General features: G+C 37.6%; 1 protein-coding gene across 1 annotated transcript in view; it reads right to left on the minus strand.

Annotated features, from left to right (window-relative positions):
* The window catches only part of rtn4rl1b (reticulon 4 receptor-like 1b), a 139237-nt gene that overhangs the window by 114479 nt on the left and 523 nt on the right, over nt 1-24235 (minus strand). The window lies entirely within an intron of this gene.

The following is a 24235-nucleotide window of genomic DNA, read 5'->3' on the forward strand; positions in this document are numbered from 1 at the left end:
ATGCAGCACAAACAGTATATATTTTTAAATGCTTAATCATGGTTATTTTTAGAACGTAATCCCTGCGATAAATGAGGGACCACTGTATTCAAGTATTGTTAACAATAATAGACAGGTGCATCAAATCATCCGTGTACAAATACAACAAAAATGTAGTAAAAATAATAACATTCAATCCCTAGACACATCCTGAATTTAGAATAGCTGAATATTTGAAGACTTAATTTGTAAAAACAGATAAACACCTTTTAAAAAAAGCAATCAAAGTTTTGCAGTTTGATCTTTGTATAATAGTGTTTTCAAAAGTCAAATGAACTCTAGTCTATCCCTTATTGATTCAATTTGCTCATTTTCATTTTCACTGATAGTAGCTGAAGATGAAAAAAAAAAGAAAAAATCTGTTTATGCAATTGAACTCGAACTAGTTACCCAACCCAGCTTTATTTGATCTCCACAACACTCCATCAGTCCTATCCCCTCCAAAAGCACATGTGGAAGGTCATATTGACCGTTATGTGACTGAATTTTGTTACGTGAAATCCAGCAGAAGACAAAACCTGACCAGAGGATACTGTTGACAAGAATTTGCCCGTCAAACTTAGGCAGTTACAAAACAGATGTTGCAAAAGACACCGAATTTGCTGTCTAAATGGGCAGTTTCTTGTTCGACACTTAGCTATGAAGACACAATATTTTGCGTCCAAGTGACACTCGAGGGCGGTTGTCATGGTAACGCACCAGTTTCTTCATGAGCAGACAGCTTCCATTGGCCCGCCACTGTCATTTGTTGGTGGTGAATGAGCACTTTACTTTCACAAATCTCACAAAACAGACAAGTGATGAGTCCAAGTCTGCAGTACAGATCTGCTCTGGACCAGTACCATCAGCGCTACATACACACTGTCTCCACAACTGTCCTCGGATACTTTTATTCAAGCAATTCACTTAAGACGCCCAAATACTTTCTGTTCTAAAGACCATGTGAGAGATGGGAGATATATAGTAAAATTTTGCTCTTGTAGTTTTGGAGATATGCAAAATACTATTTTCTGATCTATGTTATAATGTTGTTCACAATCATCATCACAACATACCCAGAGTTGTGTTTTGTTTCATTCACAACTGTTATAATAACTGAATAATTTTTGATAATTTCAGTCCTGTAATTGCCCATCTCTTCTGAACTAAAAAAAAAAAAAAAAAAAAGCTGTTCACCTCTTCTAGCATATTCCCGATGCATTGTAAAAATACATCCTGAATACTGTTATAGAGATAATGCAAACAAAAAACTTAACCACGGACACATCAAACTTGGAGCCTCCATGATTTGCAAAAAAGGAACATAAAAAGTTTCCCCCTCCTTGGACACTAAACATTTCCGTGCACTGAAAATACAGGGCTGGCTTAAATGTTTTGATATGTCTGTGGTGCACTGAGTTCTGCTTGGTTTCCCTGTCTGCACAAACTCTCTCGTCATCTTGTTTGGCAACACCCCGCTTTGTATGTGTTTAGTCAAGAGGAACGACTTAAAAATAGCACGCTCTGACAGCTTTAAAAATAGACGTGTTTTTGCTCACTGATAAGGTGATGTCACAAACGTACAATTTTTCCTGGCACTTCCTTTACCCCGTGTCTCTGATTGAAAATGTGGAAGTTTGCCTCTTTGTGAAGACGAAAACTGGATCACTGTTGCTTCATTAAAGTGACTAGTTTGAATTTATTTCTGAATATCAAAGATTCACCTGTTCTTTCTCACTGACAATAGAGCTCGGGATTGTGTCGTCACATGTCAAAGATATTTCAGTTATGCCTAATGTTAAACCAATGGAGATTTTAATACTAAACTAAATTAAAGTGTTCATTCAAATGTAATCTGACACTATGAACTGACAAATATATGGAGTCACCAATACTCTTTTTCATCAACTTGAAGGTCAGAGGATTGATTCACTCTTTGACCAAGTTCTGTCCTTGTCAGTAGGCAAGACACTTCACCTAGTATGAATGTTGTGTGTGTTTGTTGGTGGGTCCGATGCTGCATATTGGCAGCTTCACTTCCATTACATTGCCCCGGGGCAGTTGTGGCTACATTAGTATCTTACCACCACTGTTTGAATGAATGAATAATGCATTGTAAAGTGCTTTGGGTGTCTTTGAAGATGCTATATAAATCCAATGCATTATTATTATTATTGCCTGTAATGACCCAGCAGCTTATCGTTCCACGGCTAATATATATATATATATATATATATATATATATATATATATATATATATATATATATATATATATATATATATATATTAGTTAATGCATTGCTATGGGCATTTTGCAGTCCTACCTGAAACATGGAGTATTTTCATGGTTGCAGCTGTTTTTCTTTTGTTCTATCCTTCCTAACCATTGCTAAACACCAGTTGAGACAACAAACAACCACTCTTGTGTATGGCAATTTTCAATTCTTAATAAAATGACATTAACTTTTTTCTTAATTCAAAATGTTGTACATGTATGTGGCCCGTTTCCTCTTTGAGAAAAAACGTCAAACCGGTATATTATTTGAACTGTTTCATATTATTCAAATAACAGGCATGTCTAGCAGTCAGGGCATGTTTGTTTGGGAGTAATTGAGCCCCCGTCAAATGTTTTATTCTAATGTTGGCCTTTGCAGTTAAACCTGCCTCTTGTGAGAGATCAATGAGTGTGAATTTTAAACAGCCATTATCCTCATATTAAGCCTAGGTTTACGACACTCACGCTGGAGTGCTTTCTGATTGTGTTATTTCATTATTCTGTAGGGAAGCTTATATTTGCATGAAAGCTAATGCTGAAAAAACAAGAAAAAGCCCAAGCAAATGTCAAGGCAGCACCACCTCATTTAAGTTTATTTACAAGACACACTTTGTGGCTCTTGACACACATCAACACACATGTTCGGTTTCCATGCTTTTTGGGGACATTACATCAGCTTACATTCAGTCAATCCTCAGACCTATTTTAACATATATCTGAACTTTAAGTCATGTTACCAGTCTCATAATAAAGGATTTAAGACCTGATTTTTGTCCACATAAGAGAAGGCCCATGATGTGAGTGCGCAAACAGTTTTTGTCCCGAAATATATAAATACCTGCACTCACACAGGAACTGCTCTCTTCTGCATTCTGACTGATTGCATACATCTACCAGTGGTTTTATGAATGACTGTAAACAGTGGAAATAATAATTTGATAAATGATAGAATTAAGGGAGACATCTACTTTTCATGCATTGTTTTTTTGTTTTAAATGCATTGTATTTATCAAAGTATTTCTAATTACAAAACACACTGTATGTTTGGTAATTCTTCACATGCAGTATTACACAGTGGAAAACCTAAACCTAGGAGTGCAATAAATTGCAGTGGTGTTGTGCAGATCTCAGAAATGTGACATTTAGTGGGTTCTCCCAGCTGTCAAAGGAGTGTTTTGTGCTCTGTGTACGGCGCAGTGGGTGACGGCGTGGGAGACAAACAAGAGCGAGAGGTAGGCAGAGTAAGTGTAGACAGGGGAGCCAGTTGAAAGGACTGATTCACAGAGAGGACTTCAATGGCAGACAAACTCAAGAAATGCAAACAATATTTAGACACTTGCTGCTATGGATTCAAGAGCACACACGCGGAGAAGTACCACCCCTCTTAAAATAAAGAGGTCTGTGGAGTCGGACTGATCAGAGAGTGGCACACAGTGGACACATCCAGCCTGGAGCAGGCCCCAGGGACCAGACACTGCGGTTTTATGTGATCCTACTCTACAAATGATCCATTTCTAGTTTGTCTCCATCTACTGTGATGAGACGGAGAGACCACTTTACTGCATTACAAGTAGAGATGGCACATTCACTTTTATGGCTCACTATTTTTTAGGATGTAATGAATATGATCATAACTTTTTATATACAACAAAATCCATACTTGAACATGGCATGGACAAAAACCCTTGTAGAAGTCTAATGCTAAAACAGTTAGTAAACATATTCAGCAAACATATCCCAGGGAAACAGATTGACACAGTCAGTTCCCATCAGTTGCTAAATCTGAGCATACTGGATCAGTAATGAGTTTCTGACAGACAGGAGCCATCCACAGAGCAAAAATAAAGGGACTATATTTGATAACTTACTGTCCCAAGCCTCACTGTTACCTGAGCAGATCTCTAACCTACAACCAGCACTGCTTTAATTCTCTACTTTATCATTATGTTGTCATGATTTTGCAGTCGCTGACAGCCTGTAGCCCGGGTCCATTTTCCACTCCTCCACTTACCCCACTACTGTACGGCCATCATGCATTGATCTAAAGGACTGCACTCTGAGGTGCTCTGGCAAAGAAAGTCCCACCATATCCTCCTACTGGCTCATTACACTATTCATAATCTCTCTCACATTCATTCAGTCTCAGTAAAACCGCGTAATAGCTCCAATCTTATGGCAAGTAGGATTCCAGTGATATTGTTAGGAGATGATTTAGAAGGCTGGATAAGCTCAAATGGCAGGAGTAAGAATTAATGGTAGAAAAAGAGAGAAAAATAGGCCCGTAATAAGACTGGAAATAGAAGTGAATAATAGTTTGCAGAAACTGAGAATATGAGCCAAGCCATTTTCATTCAATGGCACGCCTACATGCCGCTTAAACTATATGCTTTATGTAACCCAGACTAAATATGAAGTTAACTTTTGCTTTTGGCAGATGATTGCAACATCACATTTTTCACAGTCCTGTTTAATATGTAATTATATGTACATTTTCACAATTTAGTTCAAATTACAACTATTTTCATGAAAGCTATTATAATTGAATTCCTTTGTATGTATTGGAGATGAACCCATATAACTAACAAACTGGAATTTTCCATTTTCACGAACCAATGATTAGTTTAAACATTATTATTATTATTGTCCTATAGTTCAGATTCACTTGATACAGAATTCAATATTTGTCTTAGTGATGTGGACAATACCATTTTTCCTATTCTAAAAGTTATATTAAAATTGGAAGTTCACAAATGTATTCTAATGCTATTCACTTAAAAAATATTCAACACTTAAAATATATATCAACATGGATTTATCTGACGTAGAGTATACTATGTTGTCTTTTTGTGATGATTCTTTAAAAGTACAGATGCCTCTTTAGTGTCTTTGTCCTTTTTTCATTTGAACTCACTAGTTTATTTTAAAAAGTAAACACTTATTCAAAACAAAAAAAATACAAAAAATAAAATGACACATAGTCATACAGAGACCAGGGGAGTTAAAAAACAAACAAAAAAACATTTATTTTCATTATCAATAAATGAACATGATATTGTCCACTCCAGAAAAATATATTCCACTAATCAAAACTGAACATGCTCTAAATCAGCCTTAGAGAGGGTTTATTTGCTCAACTCCATCCATAGAAAGAGTCAGTGCACAACTATGAGAAACATGAATTAAACCCTTTTCACATTGTGGCCAATTTCTTCCAACAACCGTCTTTGACCTCTGGGTGACTTGCAGTTCCTAAAACATATCTTCAGCACAATTAGCCCAAGTTAGGCGGACATGTTCACAGAGTGTAGCTAGTGAGGGCTGGGAGCACTCACCTCCAGGCCTCTCTCATTTCTAGACAGAGCAGCTCTATCCATCCGTATCCCTCCTCTCCTCCTCCCTAGTGCTTATTTCCTATCTCCTCTGCCCTTTGCTTTCTCTATTGTTCCCTCTGTGGATTCTGCTAATGTTTTCAGCACAGTACAGTGTATATTCAGTCACTGCCACATAAGAAATCTGGAGGACTTCGATAAAGATCTCCTGGAATGGTTTGATCCATTGCAGACAGCAGACAGCCACATATTAAGTAGGCCTGGAGACATGTGCTTCAGTGGCTGGTGGGTGTCATCTGTGCATCATCCAGAAAGACAGAGAGAAATAGGATAGAGAGAGAGAGATGGAGAGAGACAGAGAGAAAGACATGGATAGGAAGATGGAGAAAGAGATGGAGAGAGATGATAGAGGGAGATGGAGAAAGAGATGGAGAGAGAGAGATAGATACAGAGATGGAGAGATAAGAGATAGAGAGAGGATAGCCAAATATATGGTAACACCACATGAATATTTCATCTGCCACAGACTGTTTTCATAACCTCAAGTCGGGGCAGTCAGTGTGCAGTGCCAATGCTACCAGAGCCTGGGCAGTGTGAACAAGGGACAGTCTGGTTTTACTATGTGCTGACATAAATATTTAAGACCATTTTTGATCCATGACCACTTTGTTATGCTACAAATATCTACATTGAGTGTTTAAAAAAGGCTAAATTATTTAGTTATGTTATTCATATACACATATTTTATGCATATTTTTTTCTTGTTATTTGCCAGAGTACATACTGCCTAAGTCACGTCTAGTCTGTAAAATGTTTTAGACAGCGGTGTTAAAACTGATTCTAAGATTTAAAAAATGACAAGACTACAGGGGTAAAGAATCAAACTTGAGCTTGACTGGCATTATAGGACAGGAGGGTCACAATTTTAAATATATCACAATGTACGTACACTTGGTATGTTGTGCTGTCTTTAACAGGTAAATAATTCTTCATGGTGATGGGTTAAATCCAGCTGTCACTCACACAGCGCCCCACAGAGACAAACCATTTGGAGAAGTCTATGTTGGAGCAGACAGCTGCATTAAATAGAGAATGAATCCATATCACAATATTAACAAAAGATCGCCACAGCCTCACTAAAAGTACACTCAAAAAATCATTCCAACCCACATTTCTCTGCAGAGAGTATAAAGGTGTCAGGCCAGGACATGGGTAAATCCGATGCTCAAAAGAATAGAGTAAGATACAGGTTCACACCTTTGAGATCACCTTCTTTAACTTCCCAGCCCCTTGAGCCAATTTGGACCTTGTTGCTGCATGATGGAGAAGAGAAATACTCCTCTTTTTTGCCTCTGCTTCACAGTGACCTGAATACTGATTTCAACAAATAATTCTTGCTCGGTAGATGAGGATAGACTCAAGTTTTCTCTCTCTCTGTTTCCGGATTCATCATTTAAAATTCCCCTTTGGCCTCTTCAAGGTTACATTTGGAGTCGTGAGTGGTGCAGAATCACATTTTGAGTGAAAACACTATCAGAAAAAAGACGAGGGAGAGAAAAAAACAAGCAAAATGTGACTGCGCAGTTGAGAAAGAGCTGCAGCCCCAGATTCACAATCATACTGGGAATCACAACACCTTTTAATAATTCAATATGAATAGAGAAGGAAAAATTCTGCAGCCAGCAAGCCAAGGAAATGACATGGAAGAATAGGAATCCACCGTTGTACAATCCATCTCACACGTGTCCTCGTGCCTGCTATAGGGTCAGGCTGTATACCAGTCTATATGAAGAATTCCCACAGCCTTAACAATCTCCTGTCTACTTGTTATTTATACCCACTCTTCTATACACTCTAGCCTATAGCCTTCAAACACACTCACTGTACGCTACACAAGTGCTTAGGTTTTCAAAAATGATATCATATTTTAATATTATAATAATATACAAGTACTAACAGGCTAGTTTCTGCCCTCAAAGATGATGTGTACTATTAGTAGTAAAGTTCACGAGCAGCAGTTGTCCTGCTCTGCAGGTTTCTTCCTGTACTATTTAGTACATAGTAAACAACCACAGTAGAGAAGCAATGCCAGCCTCTATGATTTTGCCTTTCTTGCTAACAACCCCACTTTACATCAATTATTCATTTGGAGACTGTGCATACATTTGTCCCGGTCAGAGCGGTCTGAGAGAGGAAGTGCTGTGGGGAGGTACAAGTCATTTGTGTTTCACCACTGGGCCTGTATACTGCAAGTCTACCTTACACTTTCAACAGTAGTAGAGGAATAGCACTATACGGAGACAGAAGCTTTGCCTTCTATTTCAGAAATGATATCCTTAAAGGTGATATTTTGTAAAGTAGATTTTTATGAACTCTGTGACCCTGTATAAAGAGGAAGAAAATGAATGGAAACAATGTATGAACTTTAATCCAATGTTCCCTCATCATGAGTCAACATAAATTGTATTTACATTGATTCCTGCATGTTTTCACCTACCCCCATCCTCACCCACATACTATTTACGTATTTTCTTGAGATTATTCAAAAAATAAAGTCAAAAGTAAATGAAAATCCATAGCTTGCTGCAGTGAAATTTCTCTATGAATAGGCAGAACCAATCACTATCAATATCATGGTTTAAAATGAACAAAATGTAAAATAATGATCTATGTAAGTTATAGTTTTGCAATAAATACCTTTTGTTTTCTTTAAGTAAAAATAGTAACATGTAAATACTATCTCCACAACAGCTCCTTCCAACACTAAACATCTCATACAGCTCCTATATCTCCAGTTATTCATATGTACCTCTCATCCTGCTCTCTTGTCAGATAGAGACACTTCTGAGCATCAAGCTTGTCAGAGGTTGCGCTAAGGGTCATGACCTTCATGTTAAGACACTTTCTTCAGGGATCATGGTTTACCACATAAATCCAAACATCGGACTCAGGGTCACACACATGCACTCACACAAGCGCACACACACACTGCACTGTCTGGTTAATCATATGAAGATGAATTGGAACAGAGTAAAAATGACTTCATGTGAAACAGACATTTGAATGCCAACAATACACATGTCCATATAAGATAACCTTCATAAACAGTTTGTATCTATTAATCAGAGAACTAATGTCATGGCAACAAACACTCTCATATCATCAAGCCAAAATTAATATCATGTAAAACCATTTAATTACATTTCAGAGTAATCTAATTTACTGCAGTTTAAATGTGACCCCTTGTGGCTCTATTATTCATACAGTTGTTGGTAAAAAACAAAATACTTTGAGATACTAGTGAAGTCATAAATCAAAGTGTCTCAACTGTGTTTTGTTTTGGATGATTCACAATGTTATTTCTTACAGTCTTTTTGCAACCTCCGCAGTCTGGCTGTATTACTCTTACTTGACTCTTTCTTGACATTTTCTATAACCATGGTGCTTGTTGCACTTAAGAGAGCATTACTTTGGTTTGCTTTTCCACAGACCTATCTATTTACTCTGACATCTGCTGCGCCTCTCATTTTTCTGCTACGTCAACTTCAACTTGACTTTGTCTTAGATAAATCTGTAGAGACAGACTTACTGAGCCACGCCTTCCACATCACATCGAAAGGATCCCGCGTGACATAGGCTCTGTGCACACACACATTTGTCCAGGGTGACACACACATGACCAAGCTCCACAGTCCAAAGACCAAGAACTATTAACACATTTTCAGCTTTTGTTTTCTCTGCATGAATGCTATGTGTATTATTTTGTTGTTTTGTTCCACTGCTTCAGATAATTCACTCAAAATCAAACAGTTTGTGTGCCCCTAGCAAGTCTGGGGCATCTACATAAAAATAAATATTTACAAATCACTAAAAACTACAAGACAACTGATTTGCCAAAGGAAATGTCAAAATAAATAATGAAGAATGCTATTGCCAAACTCAAGGGAGGACAGAGTCAGTACCAGTGCGTATGAGACTGTGAGGGTTGGTAACTTGTACTGGTATATTGTAGAGAAGCCCACCTATAACAACTTTGTCTACTTGGGAAATTTGCAGTTTCCAGTTGTCTACATTTTGAAGATGGAAAACAAAGAAATCCTGTTAATATGTGTACAGTTATATATTAAATGCCACCATGTGAAATAGAAAACAAAGTGGTACATTTGCATATATTATCATCATAATATTTCCTTCTTCAGGGCTGTGGGGGCGTTGATGAGTGCGTAGACGTGAGTGGTCCACCTGCTGGTACGAGGCGACAGTTGAAGAGGGCTCATACGCAGCAGTAGACAGGCACTGTATACAGTATATGTGGGAGGGCACCTGCACCAGACCTCCCCATTATCACCACCAGAATAGTGCCATCATCACAGGCTTCACAAGAGAGGAGAGAGAGCAGGATGTGTATGCAGCAGACAGATGCTGTAAGGCTATGAGCATGCCACTGGGCTGCAGCGTTAAGCCTGTACTGTACACATACATCCAGTATACAATATGTGAAGGACAGGGAGAACTCAAAGAAACACCACACAGGCACTTTTGTATATTCACGAGAGATTGGGGATGTGTATAATGTCACTTTTGTTGTTTTGGAAATATGCAATGTTAGAATCTTGAGTATACTGTTTTCAATAGGCCTGCCATGATAACAAATTTTTAAGCACGATATACTGAGAGCTAAAGAACTATGCTGCGATAAACGATAATGTTGAAAGTATTTTATGCCACTGCAACAATAAAGCAAGATCATATCAGTAAATATTTATTAACTAGGCAGTATCATTAAAAAGCATGAGCTGGAACAAATACACACAGAATCACACCAGAATCAACCAATAATTAACCATGGAAGTACAACCTTCTATGGCTCAAAACTTATATTACCACAAAAATATGCAAAATATCACCACTTTTGCAAAGAAATTGTACACATGATAAATATTGCGCCCCAAAAGATCTACTTATTATGACAGGCCTGGTTTTCAATAAAAAGTGCAAAATATCTCATTTAAAAATAAAGCAAACTTCCATTTTAATTTTCTAAACAAAGGGATGCTGTTGGTTCATTTTACAGTACATTCACATTTTGTGCAATACAAGAACCTTGACAAGACACAGGCACAGCACATTTCAAAGATCATATATCATTTTTGTCTGTATCACCTATCCCTAACATTCACACATGTCTAAACATATTATTTCTGTAACAACTGATAGTGACAGCTATTATTGCATGTAATATTGGACTGTTAATAGACCATAAGATGATGGGACATGTCCAGTAGAGGGCTATTGATGGAAATAAGCTTTGGCTGCAATTTTTCGATATATGTTTTTGCATTTCCTTGTTTTTATTATGCATTGTACCTTTAGTAAATAAATAAAATACAAAAATCAGCTATATGCAATGTCCACTTTGACCTCGCTGAAGTACACTATACTAAAAATACCTATTACTTTGGGTTCATTTAAGCCTTTTCAATCATTCACTCTCAAAAGAGCTGAACACTCCATAACTCAGCCCTTTCTAAATGCATAGCCTCTTGATTGTAGTGTCCAGATTTTCAACCATAACACAGCTATAACTAGCCTCGTGGAAAGGGTGTGGCTAACTGGGGAGCCCCTTCAAGTCGTGAGAAGTAGAAATAGTGTGAGCAGCTTGTTTTATATTCCAATCACCTTGATCCTGCGTGTTTGCTGTTGTGCATTATAATGAAGCCAGGTTTCTTTTGCATGTAGCTCAGGTTCAAATCCAGGTGGCTATGTGGTGGAGATGAAATCGCGCATAAAAAATAAAAATAAAAACTTCCCTGAGAGCTTTTCCGCTTTTTCTTCTTGGCCATTATTTTAGACTAACAAAGGGACAGATGTCGTAACAGAGCGCTCTAAAGGCAAAGTAATAGCCCAGGCCAGTTCTTATTCCAAAGAGAGGCTTCCACTCATCTGCTCTGCACGGTCCTTGAAGAGCCAAATGCATCTAGCCTTGCCTGCAGTTACAAAAGGAGAAGACACACAAGGAAGTAGACAGTGGAGCTAATATATAGTCACTACCACATGCTTTTTAGCTTCCAGTCAAGGCCTCAGTCTCACACAGCTCTATCCCCACATGAAGCAGTCACACACAACAGCATCAGCACCAGACAGGGAGCAGTGGCACAGACCCCAGCTATATATAAGATCACTGCCATGTGCCACCCTGACAGAGGCGCACAAAAACTACAATTCCCATGATGCCAGGCGACAGCTCGATTGTTCACCCTCAGCAATCATGTCTAATGTGTCCCCAAGCTCCCGCGCCAAGACCTGTCTTAAAGTGCTGTATTCTGGGAAATTGAACGTAATCTACAGGGTGAGTGTAGCAGATGTCAAGAAACAATAAACACTGCAATATGCTGCAAGTAAAAAATGTTATATCACTGAGCAGAGCTGAGCTTTGCAGCGCTAATGGGATGTTGTGTGCTGTAATTTAAATTAAAGGGCCTGTGCTTGGGTTTAATATCTTTTGGTTAAGAAAAATGCCCTTAATATTATGCAAAGGTATTGTAAATGCAAATAACTGAGAAAAAAGATTGGGACTGCATTGTGCAAAGCATTATGTTGGATAATATCAAATAGAGTAGCTTATGGCAGGGACCTAGTTTTAGCCATTAGACACATAAAGTGGGCAGAGATGGATGAGAACCATGTAGAAATAAGAGACTATCCCAGACAGTTGTTTTCTGTGTTGTGCTGCAATACCGGAGTGGTAGGAAGCACTGAGTGGGTGGGGTTAAAATTAAAACTAAAACATGGTTCACAGTTCAAATCAAGTGCAGGCCCTTCAATGGGGGCCACAGCCAAAAAAAAAAGAAAAAAAGAAAATCTAACAAGAATCCCCTAATTAGGTAAGTCCAATGTATCAAGTGTAGTGTAAAATTAAGTGCTATCATTTATCAACTTCACTCTATTCAAAGTATCTGAAGCAGGGGACTGAACTTCAGCTTGTAAGGTTGGTGGATAAATGGCTACAATTTGGAATCATTTCACGATTTACTTCTCATTATTCAAATTTGACAACGCAATTGCACTAATCAGTTGGCTTGATCTTTCTCGTGCAGGTGGGACTTTACTTGCACCGCTATGGGCCAGTTCTATCCGCACAAGTCAAACCAGAATATGCACACAGGGGAGAACATGTAAGCTGTAGACATAGGAATCAAAGGGCTTTCTTGTTTTGAGGCAAGTCTTAACCACAGCACGATTTTCTCATAATTGTATTGTACAGGGCAATGGTATTCTACAGGGCAAATGTCATACACTTTATCCCAGCCCAAACAATAAACAGAACAGAACGCTGGTGGGAGAAACTGACTTGTTATATTGCTGAGCTGGGGTAACACAAGATTTATGAGCTTGCACAGCCGTATCAATTCTAAGCGGGAGGGATTGATAGCGTTTGGAGCTAAAAACTCCTCTAGCCAGGACATTAACTCAGCAGATTTGTCCCTGTCTTTACAAGCTTGTCAATTATTTAAAAAGAGCAACACAACAGAGGGGGAAGAAATAGCACTGGTTGTGCGGAGCTCATTTACACATCACAACCCCCAAGTGTGTTCAAACTCTCCAGTCTTTCGTCCCTTATATATGTGTCTTAGTGCTAATTCACACCACTGCTAACGCAAGGCCCCCACAGCCAGCGGAGATATGGGCAACAAGGGAAACAAAGAGGCACAGAGGGGGAGGTATAACAACAATGTTCACAATACCATTAACAGAAAGGTGTGGGTCAGGAGGTGTTGGGAAAATGGAGCCATGATGGATATATGAAGTATATATTGGGAAAAATATTATTAAGTATACAGTATAAATATTCTTCTTGAACATAGAGGTGGGCAGTATTGACCAAAGTGAATGAAACTCAATGTGCTAAAACATACCTTTTTATGTCTTGGTTGATGTTTAAAGGTCCTATGTCACACAAAACAGACTCTTATGAGCTTTAAATTGTGTTATAATGTTGTTATCTCCTCAAAAGTGGAGTTGTGTTTTGTTTCATTCACACATGTTTGGGTAGACCTTCAAAGCTCAAAACATTCTGTTCCACCTTGTGATGTCATGTAGTGGTAGTTTTCCAGTTAACAGCAATTACCTTGTGTTCAACAGAGATTGGCAATTTCACGACTGAAATTTGCCAAAAGATTCAAGTGAAGGTGTGTGGAGTTTAAAAACAGAGTGGACTGTATTCCTGGAGACTTCCTGCATTACCACATGACATCACAAGTTGAAATAGAGTGTTTTCTGTTTGAAAGAAGAACTAAATATGAAGGTTTGTGTGTTAAACATGTGTGAATGAAACAAAACACAACTCCCTGTACGTTTGTGATTAGAAAACAACATCATAACACAGATCAGAAATGTGCGTAATATAGCCCCTTTAAATATTGCTCAAAAAGGTATTAGACAGTAAAATTTACCAGAAAAGTGCTGAAATATCCCTGTGAAAGATTACACTGCAAGTTTTTCTGGTATTTTGAATAAACTTTTTACAGCATTTTTATTCGTTTTTATTATAGGTGATATGCTCTATAATTTTGTGTATTCCCAAAACAACAATTGCAGTATTTTTGATAAATCTTCCACTTCTATTATGCACTACTTACTTTACAAACCTGCACTGATTCTTTTCTTTCTATTTTATTTTGAATAGAGTTTACTTTATTACTGTACAAGTTTGAACATGAAAAGTGGTTAGAAGTAACAGATACAGATAGTATTGGCTAAATTTATAAGTGAGTATTAGTGATAATTTTGTGTTAACATTTTTCATCATCTTATTACACAGTATGTCATTAGATCAAGATTTGAGTGACGATTCATTTCCTTGATACAGAGCCAGACAACTACGTAATTTATTCACTATTGGCTAATTTAGAAACACAAATTTAACACGTGCCAAAAACTCTACTAAAAAACAAGAGGATGTATCAAAACAAAAAGCACACTCTGCAATATTCTTGCATCATGCCCCTAGCCCCCCTAATCCAGCCGAGCATGTCATTTTACTCCAGAACTCTCTCTGTACTTTTGACCAACTACTAGATTCATTAACATACTTATCTCTGCCACACAAAACAGCACCTTGCACCTCTATTGTGGAGTTTGGTGCCCGCTATTTTCTGATGCAAAGTCGTCATGGCGCGAACCGTTCCTCTGAGTGAGCGCCAAGGCTGAAGTGCAATCCTTGTTAGTGAATGGAGAGAGAGAAAACACACAAATGTCAAGGACCCCAGCCTCATCCAGAGACACAAGCAAAGGGTGTGAAAAGGTCCGTTCTGCACCAGTTTCAATTTGATGAAGTCAGGAAGCAACAGTCGGCCTTTGTCAATTGTGATATGGGAAAATATAAAGAGCAAATTGGAGACATTGGAGTTTTGCTATCACTTTATTATAAAACAAAATAAAACAAAAACTACACCTTAATTAGGGTTAATGTTTTTAATAATGAAAAAATCAGGTATAGTAACGTTAAAGATGCACTGCTTATCTTTACTTGTCTTCATGGAGATGATGTTGCTTTGCCTGGAATGTTCTATAGTGTGCCTTTAAACATATCCATTTAGTATTTATTCATTATGTTCCTTTCTATTGCTCAAAATTCAATAATTCCTTCTGTGAATAGGGGCAACTCTCCACAGATCTGAACTGTAATGTAGAATAGTGCTGTAAACTGCTTGTCTCGCTTGTAATATGTAAGTTTCATCTATACTGTTGCGATAAGCAGGTGGCAAACCCTCTACTAGAAATGTTATGCAGTGTACCTTTAATAAAGTGTCAAGAAAAAAAGTAATAAACCAAACAAACGAAAAAAAATAATAATGAGATCTGGATTTTGGTGTGTTTACAGACACGACATAAAACCAATCTTCAAAAACATCTGTTGATATGTGTTAGTTAATCAGTGGGTTTTGTGAGTAACAGTTGTTTTTGGAAGACAAAGTACGATGAGTTTAAGGACAATTAAAGCGTAGTTTTGTTTTCTCAGACGCATTAGGTCAACGAGATTCACAGACAAGATATCAGATTGTAAAAAGACCTTGGCCTATAATCAGTAATTACAATTCCATCTGTCCCCAGTTCTGCCTTTTAAATGAGCCCCATCTACTTCTCTCTTTAACTCGTTTCAGTGTTTCACAGTCTTTCCTCGAGCGATTTTATGCACCGGCATCTGGAGCCAGCCTCGATCTGCCTGTTCCACTCTTAAAATATTTATGACAATGAAGTGCTAATTGATGCTTTTAAAGAAGGCTGGAATATTGTCTGCATTTGGCTGCAACTTCAGTATCAAAACTACACCTGAATTATTCAAACAAGCAGCAGCTAAATAAAGACCACTTTGCTTAACTCTTATTGGATTGTAGGAGGAAAAAAGTACATGTCAGTGGCATGTTTTGCATGTGTAACAGTCCTGGAACAAGAGTGATAAAATGACTGGGGCAGTGATAACAGGGTATAAAATGATTCCACACACTGATATTGCTATACATTATACATGAATTCAAAGTTAAACAAAAAAATTACAAGTTCTGAATACAAGCAGCAATGCCCAGAGCTGTAATAGGATGAGACACAATTCCCCCGAGATGAGAAAGGAGATTGGGTACACGAAAACGAGCCCCAACAAGATTTCGACACCATTAATCATAAATAAATCATGCAGTTTTGTTAACAATTTTGGCCACACAGTTTTTATTATTCTATCTTTTTGCTGTCATTGTTGTGTTTTTTTGAATGCTTTCTCACCAGAATCTAACCGTTTTTCTGTTCGTGCCAAATGCAATACAAGGAAATCATGTATTACAATATTATTTTCCACATGTGCACACCGTCTTGTGGCAATTTATCTTTCGAGATCTCGTGGTATGAGTTGTATTCATGGTTGTATTACACTGGCAGCAGTAGCATCAAAGTGTCTCACTACAGTCAATAGCTTTTGGATTTTTGACTTAAAAATAGGGATACAGACACTTTAAAATCCTCTGTCATCAGCATGTTAAAAATTTGGGAGTGGAAAGTGAAGCAGACATAATATATTTTCAGTGATGAATAGATGAACAGATCTAAATGCTAATGGTTTTACAACATTATAACAAAAAATAAACATCTATTTTCCAGGGTATAAATATTAGTTAATTTGCTTCTCTCTTAACGATGGAAAAATACAGTGATGAAATGTGTAATATGTCTAGATGACGTTGTAAAATGTAAAAGGATTTGTCCAGTTAAACCAAAAAATATGGATTTTTCCTTTGCCAAAAAAAACATTAAAAAATAAAATAACTGTAAATGTTTTTAAACTGAGCTTTGATATCACTCACATGTATCTTAGTGGTTATCTTTTGCTAAATTTCCCTTGATTTTTCATATTTTATGATATTCTGAGGTTAATCCCAGTTTCCCCCATTGGCACATCACATTATGTTCCACTTCACTGTTGCTGCCAGCTGCCTTCAGAATGCTTTTGTTTACAGATTTTTAAAGAGTCTGTAGGCCTGTCACAAATCACAATAAATACTATATCAACTAATTTGCGGGGTCAGTATTTATCGTGGGTATTTTTCCTTGCATGAGTGGGGACATTTTGGTAATTTTTCTGATTAGATTTGAGCTGTACAGGGTTGAATTATGAACTTCTATGATTCCGTATAGATACAAACTAACTATGAATTCTGTTATTTATTGCAGTTTGTGTTTTTTTTAATATTGTAGGCTACATTTAGAAAATGTTTAGGGGATAATTCTGCTTTGGTTTTGTTTCAATATGACAGCTTATCATCTACAGTCTATTTGTTATCGTGACAGGCCTATTAACATAAAACAACAACTAAAAATTTATGGTTTACAGCTTCCTTACTCATAGAACCCATGGATTTCTGAGTGATGAGAATCTAGTTTAGCAATTAGCAATTCCAAACAAAACATTGTATCTTTTGAAAGGGCAAAAGTCTTCACCAATCAACAGCCAAAAAGTAAACTATCCTACCTGTCATTTTAAAGGTCTTATATTATGTAAAATTTATTCTTGTGAGCTTTAAGCCATGTTAAAATGTTGCTACCTCCTCAATAACATACCCAGAGTTGTGTTTTGTTTCATTCACACATGTTTGAGTAACTGTCATTAATTTGTCTACATCTCCAAAGCTCAAAGCTCTCCGTTTCACATTGTGATGTCATGAAGCGGTTTTCTGGTTAACAACTACCTTTTATCTTTTGTTGAAGAGATTGACAATTCCAGATCTGTCATCATCCAAATGATTCTAGTGAAGGCAGATGGAGTTTAAAAACACAGTGGACCACTTCCTGTATTACCACATGACATCACAAGTTGCAACGTTTTCTGTTTGAGAGAACAACTCCGCCTAAATCTACAGAAATTGTGTGTTGAATGTATGAATAAACACAACAAAAGTCCAGGTATGTTTGTGATGAGGAAACAACATTATAACACAGATCAGAATATCGCTTAATATGAACCCATTAAACGTTTGGCATGTATATACTTGTACATGTACAGACATTTATTATAGTGATACATGAGTCATAATACCTGGTCGTATTATTAGGCTGTCCTCTGCATACAGGTGTAATTAGGCTCCACTCTGCTGCACTGGTTTGTGTGAATGCGGTGACAGACAGCGGGGCTCTGATAAGACTTGCCAGGACACAGCACAGAGAGATATTACAGTGTGTGAGCTCAGATGTGGCCCTGACAGGAGGCCCTCATTAAAGCCGGCTGCTCGAAGGCAAGACCTGAGAGGACTGACACCACACAGCAGCCTTCACAATCAAATCCTATTCTTGTTGTTCTCTCCCTCTATAGCTGCATACTTTTCATTTCTATAGCACGAGGAGCTGAAAGTTTGATTTGAGGCAGGTAACTTTAAACCAATATAATCTGAAGATGTAATTACCTTGACTTCATGTCTTACTATTTGACAGAAGTGAACTGCAGCTGTGAAAAGGATCTTTACAATGACACTTTTACACAGAACTGCAAGGAACTATGATTTGGTTGTCCTGTCCAATAAAAATATAAAAATACAGGAGGGAAAAAAGGAAATGTTAAAGTATTGCATCCAGTTTAAACCCTGCCAAATCAAAACATAACCTACTGCTTTGCAAGAAAAAAACAACAGATGATTTATGGGCAAGCTCAAAAGATAAGTCATAAGGGAAGATAGGAAATACAGACTGTAATATTTTGCTACACAATCTGTCACCCATTTGTATTCTTTATTGCAGCCATATTTTTATGATAACGTTTATTGCAGATATTGATAAATCTGTATTTTTATTCATTGTGCAGCCCTAGGGCATACTGGGTATAAGTAAAATGTCAAAGCCTAGTTTATTAGGACTAGCAGTCTGTGTGACATAAGCTGCTTTCTCTCCTTTCTCCTCACCTCTGCTCTGTGTGCGGATATGCCACTCCATCTTAAGGACCTACGAAGTCTCAATGCCAAAAGGGCACATGCCCAGGTGCCGCTAAAGTCGAATTGCTGTCCTCTGCACAAAAGCGCCGGTCGCCTGGGGAGGAGGGCTCAGGAGAGGAAAAAAAAAAGAGAAAGAGAGGGGAGTTGGACAGCAGCTCCTTCCCCTGTCCCCTCCCACCTCGCCTAAGATCAATGGTATTCTCATTGACATTGACCTTTACATACCAATTAGCCACTTAATCACAAATTAATTATTAATATTAGAAAAACCAACAGGGCTTAGGTTGTTTGTCTCTTTCACCTCATTATCACCAGCTAATGATCATCCCTGCATCTCATTTTCAGCACAAAGCTTGGAGGTGGCATTTCTGCACATATCCAAAGATTTCTAAAGGCTAAAGCGATGGACATTTATTTCATTTTATTCCCCCTCCTTTGCAGGCTGTGTAATTTTCACCCCTGACCCCCTCTGCACATGTTGGAGCGTCCTGTGGATTTGAATCATTCACATGTCCCTCAGACTACATTAATAAGAGAGTCTGTAGAGCCTCCCCTCCTCATGGCCTCATTCACAGGGAAATGGTGGACAGGCCAGTGTGGAAATGGCTCATGGATGAGGAACAAGAAGTGATTGGTAAAACGTGACATGTGCTGGGCAGTTCTGTCTTTACTCTGCTGCTCCAGTTAATTATTTATCCTCTTGTGTTTGGTGTCATATGATGCTTTGGTGCCAGAGGCTTCCTGGAATCACTCATGAGTATTGGCCACTAAATAAATGGCTTTTGGATTTGAACAGGCTCCTTTGGCTAAATAAGACGGTTGGGATGCAACAACAGAGCCGATGTAATAATAAATCTGACTCACCAATCCTATTATTGGCAATGTCCTTTAGTCAATTTAGCTTCAAAGCCTTGTTTACTTGGTAAGCTAGCCCCATCTCCGCTATTAGGGAAAACAAACCATATAGTCTACTTTTTACCAAGGTAGTTGTCATTCTTGCACTGTGGCTTGCACTGAAAGTAATAGCATTTTCATTATAGACGTGATCTAGCACTTATTTATTCATTAGTAAGTAAGTTTGATCACCGTGCATTAAAGGTGCACTGTGTAACATTTCTAGTAGAGTATCTGCCACCTGCTTGTCTCCATGGAAATATTATTGCTTTCTTTAAAATGTTCCACAGTACAGACTAAACCTATATTTCACGAGGGAGACAAGCAGATTACAGCACTACACTACATTACGATTCAGATCTGTGGAGAGTCATGCCTATTCACAGAAGGAATGATTGTATTTTTCAGCAAAAGAACTAAAAGTATATAAAAGTTAGTAATTCTTTTTGACTCTGACCACAACAAAATCACAGTGTGCACTATGTGATTTGCAGTTGTTTTGCATATTTCTGTCAGATCTTCTTCATAAGATATTTTCAGTTTAGTAGTTAGTTACAGGGTATAGTCAGTGTATCTCCTATTTCTTTCTATTTTTAGCAAATCTTCAAAAGGTTGTCAGCCATTTTAGATCCCTGCTATTTACAGCGAGCTTAGCCAGATTTAAGGATTTGGGGTTTATGTTTCTTGCACTTGTCTTCAAAGTTCCTCTTTTGCAGATCTGGTCCATCCGCACTACCTCAGTCTCACTCTCTCCTGCAAAGTGTAACAATGCAGCGGTGACAGGGAGCGAGAGCTGCGTCTGACACTGGCACAGGATTAAGCACATGATCATTTAAGAGGGAAATCTATTCTGCTTCAAAGAGAACTTTCTCCAGCTCTTAGAGATGGGCAGGGAGTTTGTGCTGCTGCAGGTTTTGTCATCTCACTTCACTTGCATAGGGATTACACTGGGATTTTCCATATCTGTTACTGCAGCCGGCTACTGATATGAACCGCAAAATATTGGAAAAACACGAAATAGATCGTAAATACTGCCAAATCTAAATGAAAGGCAAACATGTTATGAGGGTTCATTGATTATGATTGCATAAATGATTTACAATTCCAATCCAATACACTTTTTATATAGCACAATTCATAAACAAAGTGCTGCACAATACAGATAAAAAATGGATGCCAGTGGAAATATAAAATAAAGCTCTATATAACTCCACTAGTCTAGGGAAATTCTTTCTTGCTGTGGCCTGAGACAAGAGTGGTAATCAGAAGGACTGTGCAATTAATCAAATTTATAATTGTAATTTCAATTATTGCTCTGTTCAATTACTGAAATGTTGTAATCGAAAATAGAATTAATTACTTTCTGTTCAGTGCTCATTCTACCTTGCAAAACTAGAGCAGAGTCATTGGTCTATCTACAGTGGCTTTAAAAACAAAAAAGTCATTACTAAGAAATTATATAAAGTCTAGACTTTTAAATTTTGTACATTTTTGTACAGAAGTAATAGTTTTAAATAATTGTGCTTTCTATTATAAGATAAATAATTGTGATGATTATTTTTCCCATAGTCAAGCAGTTACCATGTTGCCAAATATTCACAGGACAGTAACATTGGATCATTTTCCCTTGAACTGATCAAATTTCTATTTACACATACATTTTATTTACATCTTTTACTCTAACCCACTATACAGTATGTTATGTATGTATTTGAGTAGGTAAAATGCCACTGAAGCATGATAAATGAGTCTCTAGTTGGTTCCCAGGTTAAGTGACTTGGTCTCATATTTAGGCGTGCTTATCATAGGCTTTGCATGTTTTTGCTGCAAGACACAAATTATGTGAGTGTTCAATTACAGCCGATGCATGGCAGGTTTTCAGAGCATGACACAGGTTGTGAACACATGCGGCTTCCAGGGGGGCATCATACTTGTCCACACTATACAGCCAAATGAAAACATCAAGACACTTTAAACACATCATCCATCAAACTGTATTAAAGATCATCACATCTGCAGTTTTCAATGCGGTAGTGACTTCTCTGGCTCACAACCAAATCCCTGTTTTGTGTATGTGTCCTTACGGTATTGTTAGCTTGTAACAATGTTGTATAGGATGTAAATATGTATCGACATTTCTCATATTGATCAGTCTCTTTATGTGATTTTCCCCAAGGATGAGTGATTGTCCTGCATTTTACTCTCAGTGAGAAGGTTCAAGCGTTATGTTTTTCAACAGATTTACAGTTTCCAGTAAACATATACAATAAAATAAAAACTAAAATTAATAGGTGTGTACAATTACTATTGCTGTAATGCCATACTGAAATTTGTAACAATTACTAATCAGCTTCAATTCTTTATCTTAAATACTGCGTTAGATTTACTGACGACTTACAAACTCATAAGTTGCATGTTTTTTGCACACCTACCTCTGCTATAATAGTTTTCTCACTGCTCTACATCTGCTTCTTAATTATAATTATAATGTAAGACTATATCGTGTCAGCCTTTAAAATGGCATGGTTAAAAGGTTTGCTTGAAAGCATTCCTCTATTGCAGAACGCCTCATTAGTACATAGTATGTTTTATTCATAATTTTCAATTTTAGGAGTGCCAGCATTGTTGTACTCTGTTGATGGCTTGTGTTGTATAGATTTTGTATGCTTGTTTACAGCTCTGAATACCAATGAATACTAAAAAGGTTGTTCATTTTTCGATAATTGCAAATAGCATAGAAACAATTATGGCACGTCTCAGTGTAGTATACATTCAGTAGACAACTTGTCCTTTCCAATTCAGAGCTGTTCTGACAGATCTTCCCTTGTGCCCACTCTATGGCTCACTGGTTTTGAGGAAAAGAGGAATGCTGAGTACAAGATGGACACTATGTTTTAAAATACAACTACAGTGACAAGAAGCCTGCACGGTTACATACCACAAATACTCTTAAGATTGGTCAAAAATGTTAGATGTGCCAATGAACACCACATTTTAATACACCTGCAGTATACCACAGAACATCCTTAATTATCCATCAGTACAGATATCTATAAATCCAAAATGACAAGCCAGTAATTTAAGACAGCCAAAAACCCTGCTGGAAACCAAATGCAAGAGAGGATTCCACAACAGTGTTAAGATTATGAATGGGAAATAGTAAATCTAGCGTCCATGTATCAGCCAGGCTCCCTACAATGTGTTATTTGAGGTGCAAAATGGAATCCAGAATTTGCCAGCAAGCGAACAGCTACCACTGACATCCAGTACTATCACTGCATTATTTTGTTCTTTTTTTTTTACTCTGTCAATATTTTTATTTATTCACCACAAAAACTTGACCAATGCAGCTCTGTGGCATTTTGGGTAAAATATAAAATTGAATTCAACTAAGATTGTTTCATTTCTAATTGGGCAGTTAGCTATAGATTTTGGCATATTATGAAGAGTGAACCACTTAAATGTATTACTTAAAATACAATATTAAACAATCTCAAAATGTTCATCTCCACATCATTTTTTCTTCTGCATTCCCTGTTTTTATGTGCATAAACCTCTGCATCTCTGCTTCCATAACAGGCCCTTAAAAGTGACTCCAGCTATATTCAGACACATCAACATGGGGCGATTCAACTCAACTGTTCAAACAGAAATAAGCAATCTGATGGCAGCCAGAAAAACATGCTGTTTCCCCTCTGCCCCCCAGGCTATCTGGAGCAACATTTACTGCATACAGGCCTCCCGATAAATTTAAGTGGGGCTTGTTTATGTTCTTTTATGACCACTTCCATCAGACAGCTTGTAACACTGAAGACTTCAAGTTCTAGTCAAAGAAACGTGAATCTTATTTTGGCTCCAATCGGTCCCATGGGGTTCTGTGTCCCCTGAAAGATAATGTATACCAAGCTATGTTACAATAATGTACCCTGATCACAAGTTTCACCATCTCCATTGCTCTCAATCACCCATTACCTTGACAGTCAATCTAGCTGCAGCCAATTACCGCGTATACAAATAATTGATGCACATGTCTGAAGTGTCTGAATCCCATCAGTTGCCATCGTTCCATCTGAAAGTTGTAATATTAAAGGTTTGAGTTTGATACCAGGGGCTAAAGGTCTGAGCTGTTAATATAGTGTGTAGCCGACGGAGAATAACCTTGTGAACCGCGGTTTGATCCATCACACCGAGATGTAGTGACACGCAGAAAATAATAATGCCGGAGCGCGGGTGCAGAGATAGCCTTGT

The sequence above is a fragment of the Boleophthalmus pectinirostris genome, unplaced genomic scaffold (genome assembly GCF_026225935.1).
Source record: "Boleophthalmus pectinirostris isolate CB_2022bp ecotype Guang Dong unplaced genomic scaffold, ASM2622593v1 HiC_scaffold_9, whole genome shotgun sequence".
Taxonomy (NCBI): Eukaryota; Metazoa; Chordata; class Actinopteri; order Gobiiformes; family Gobiidae; genus Boleophthalmus; species Boleophthalmus pectinirostris.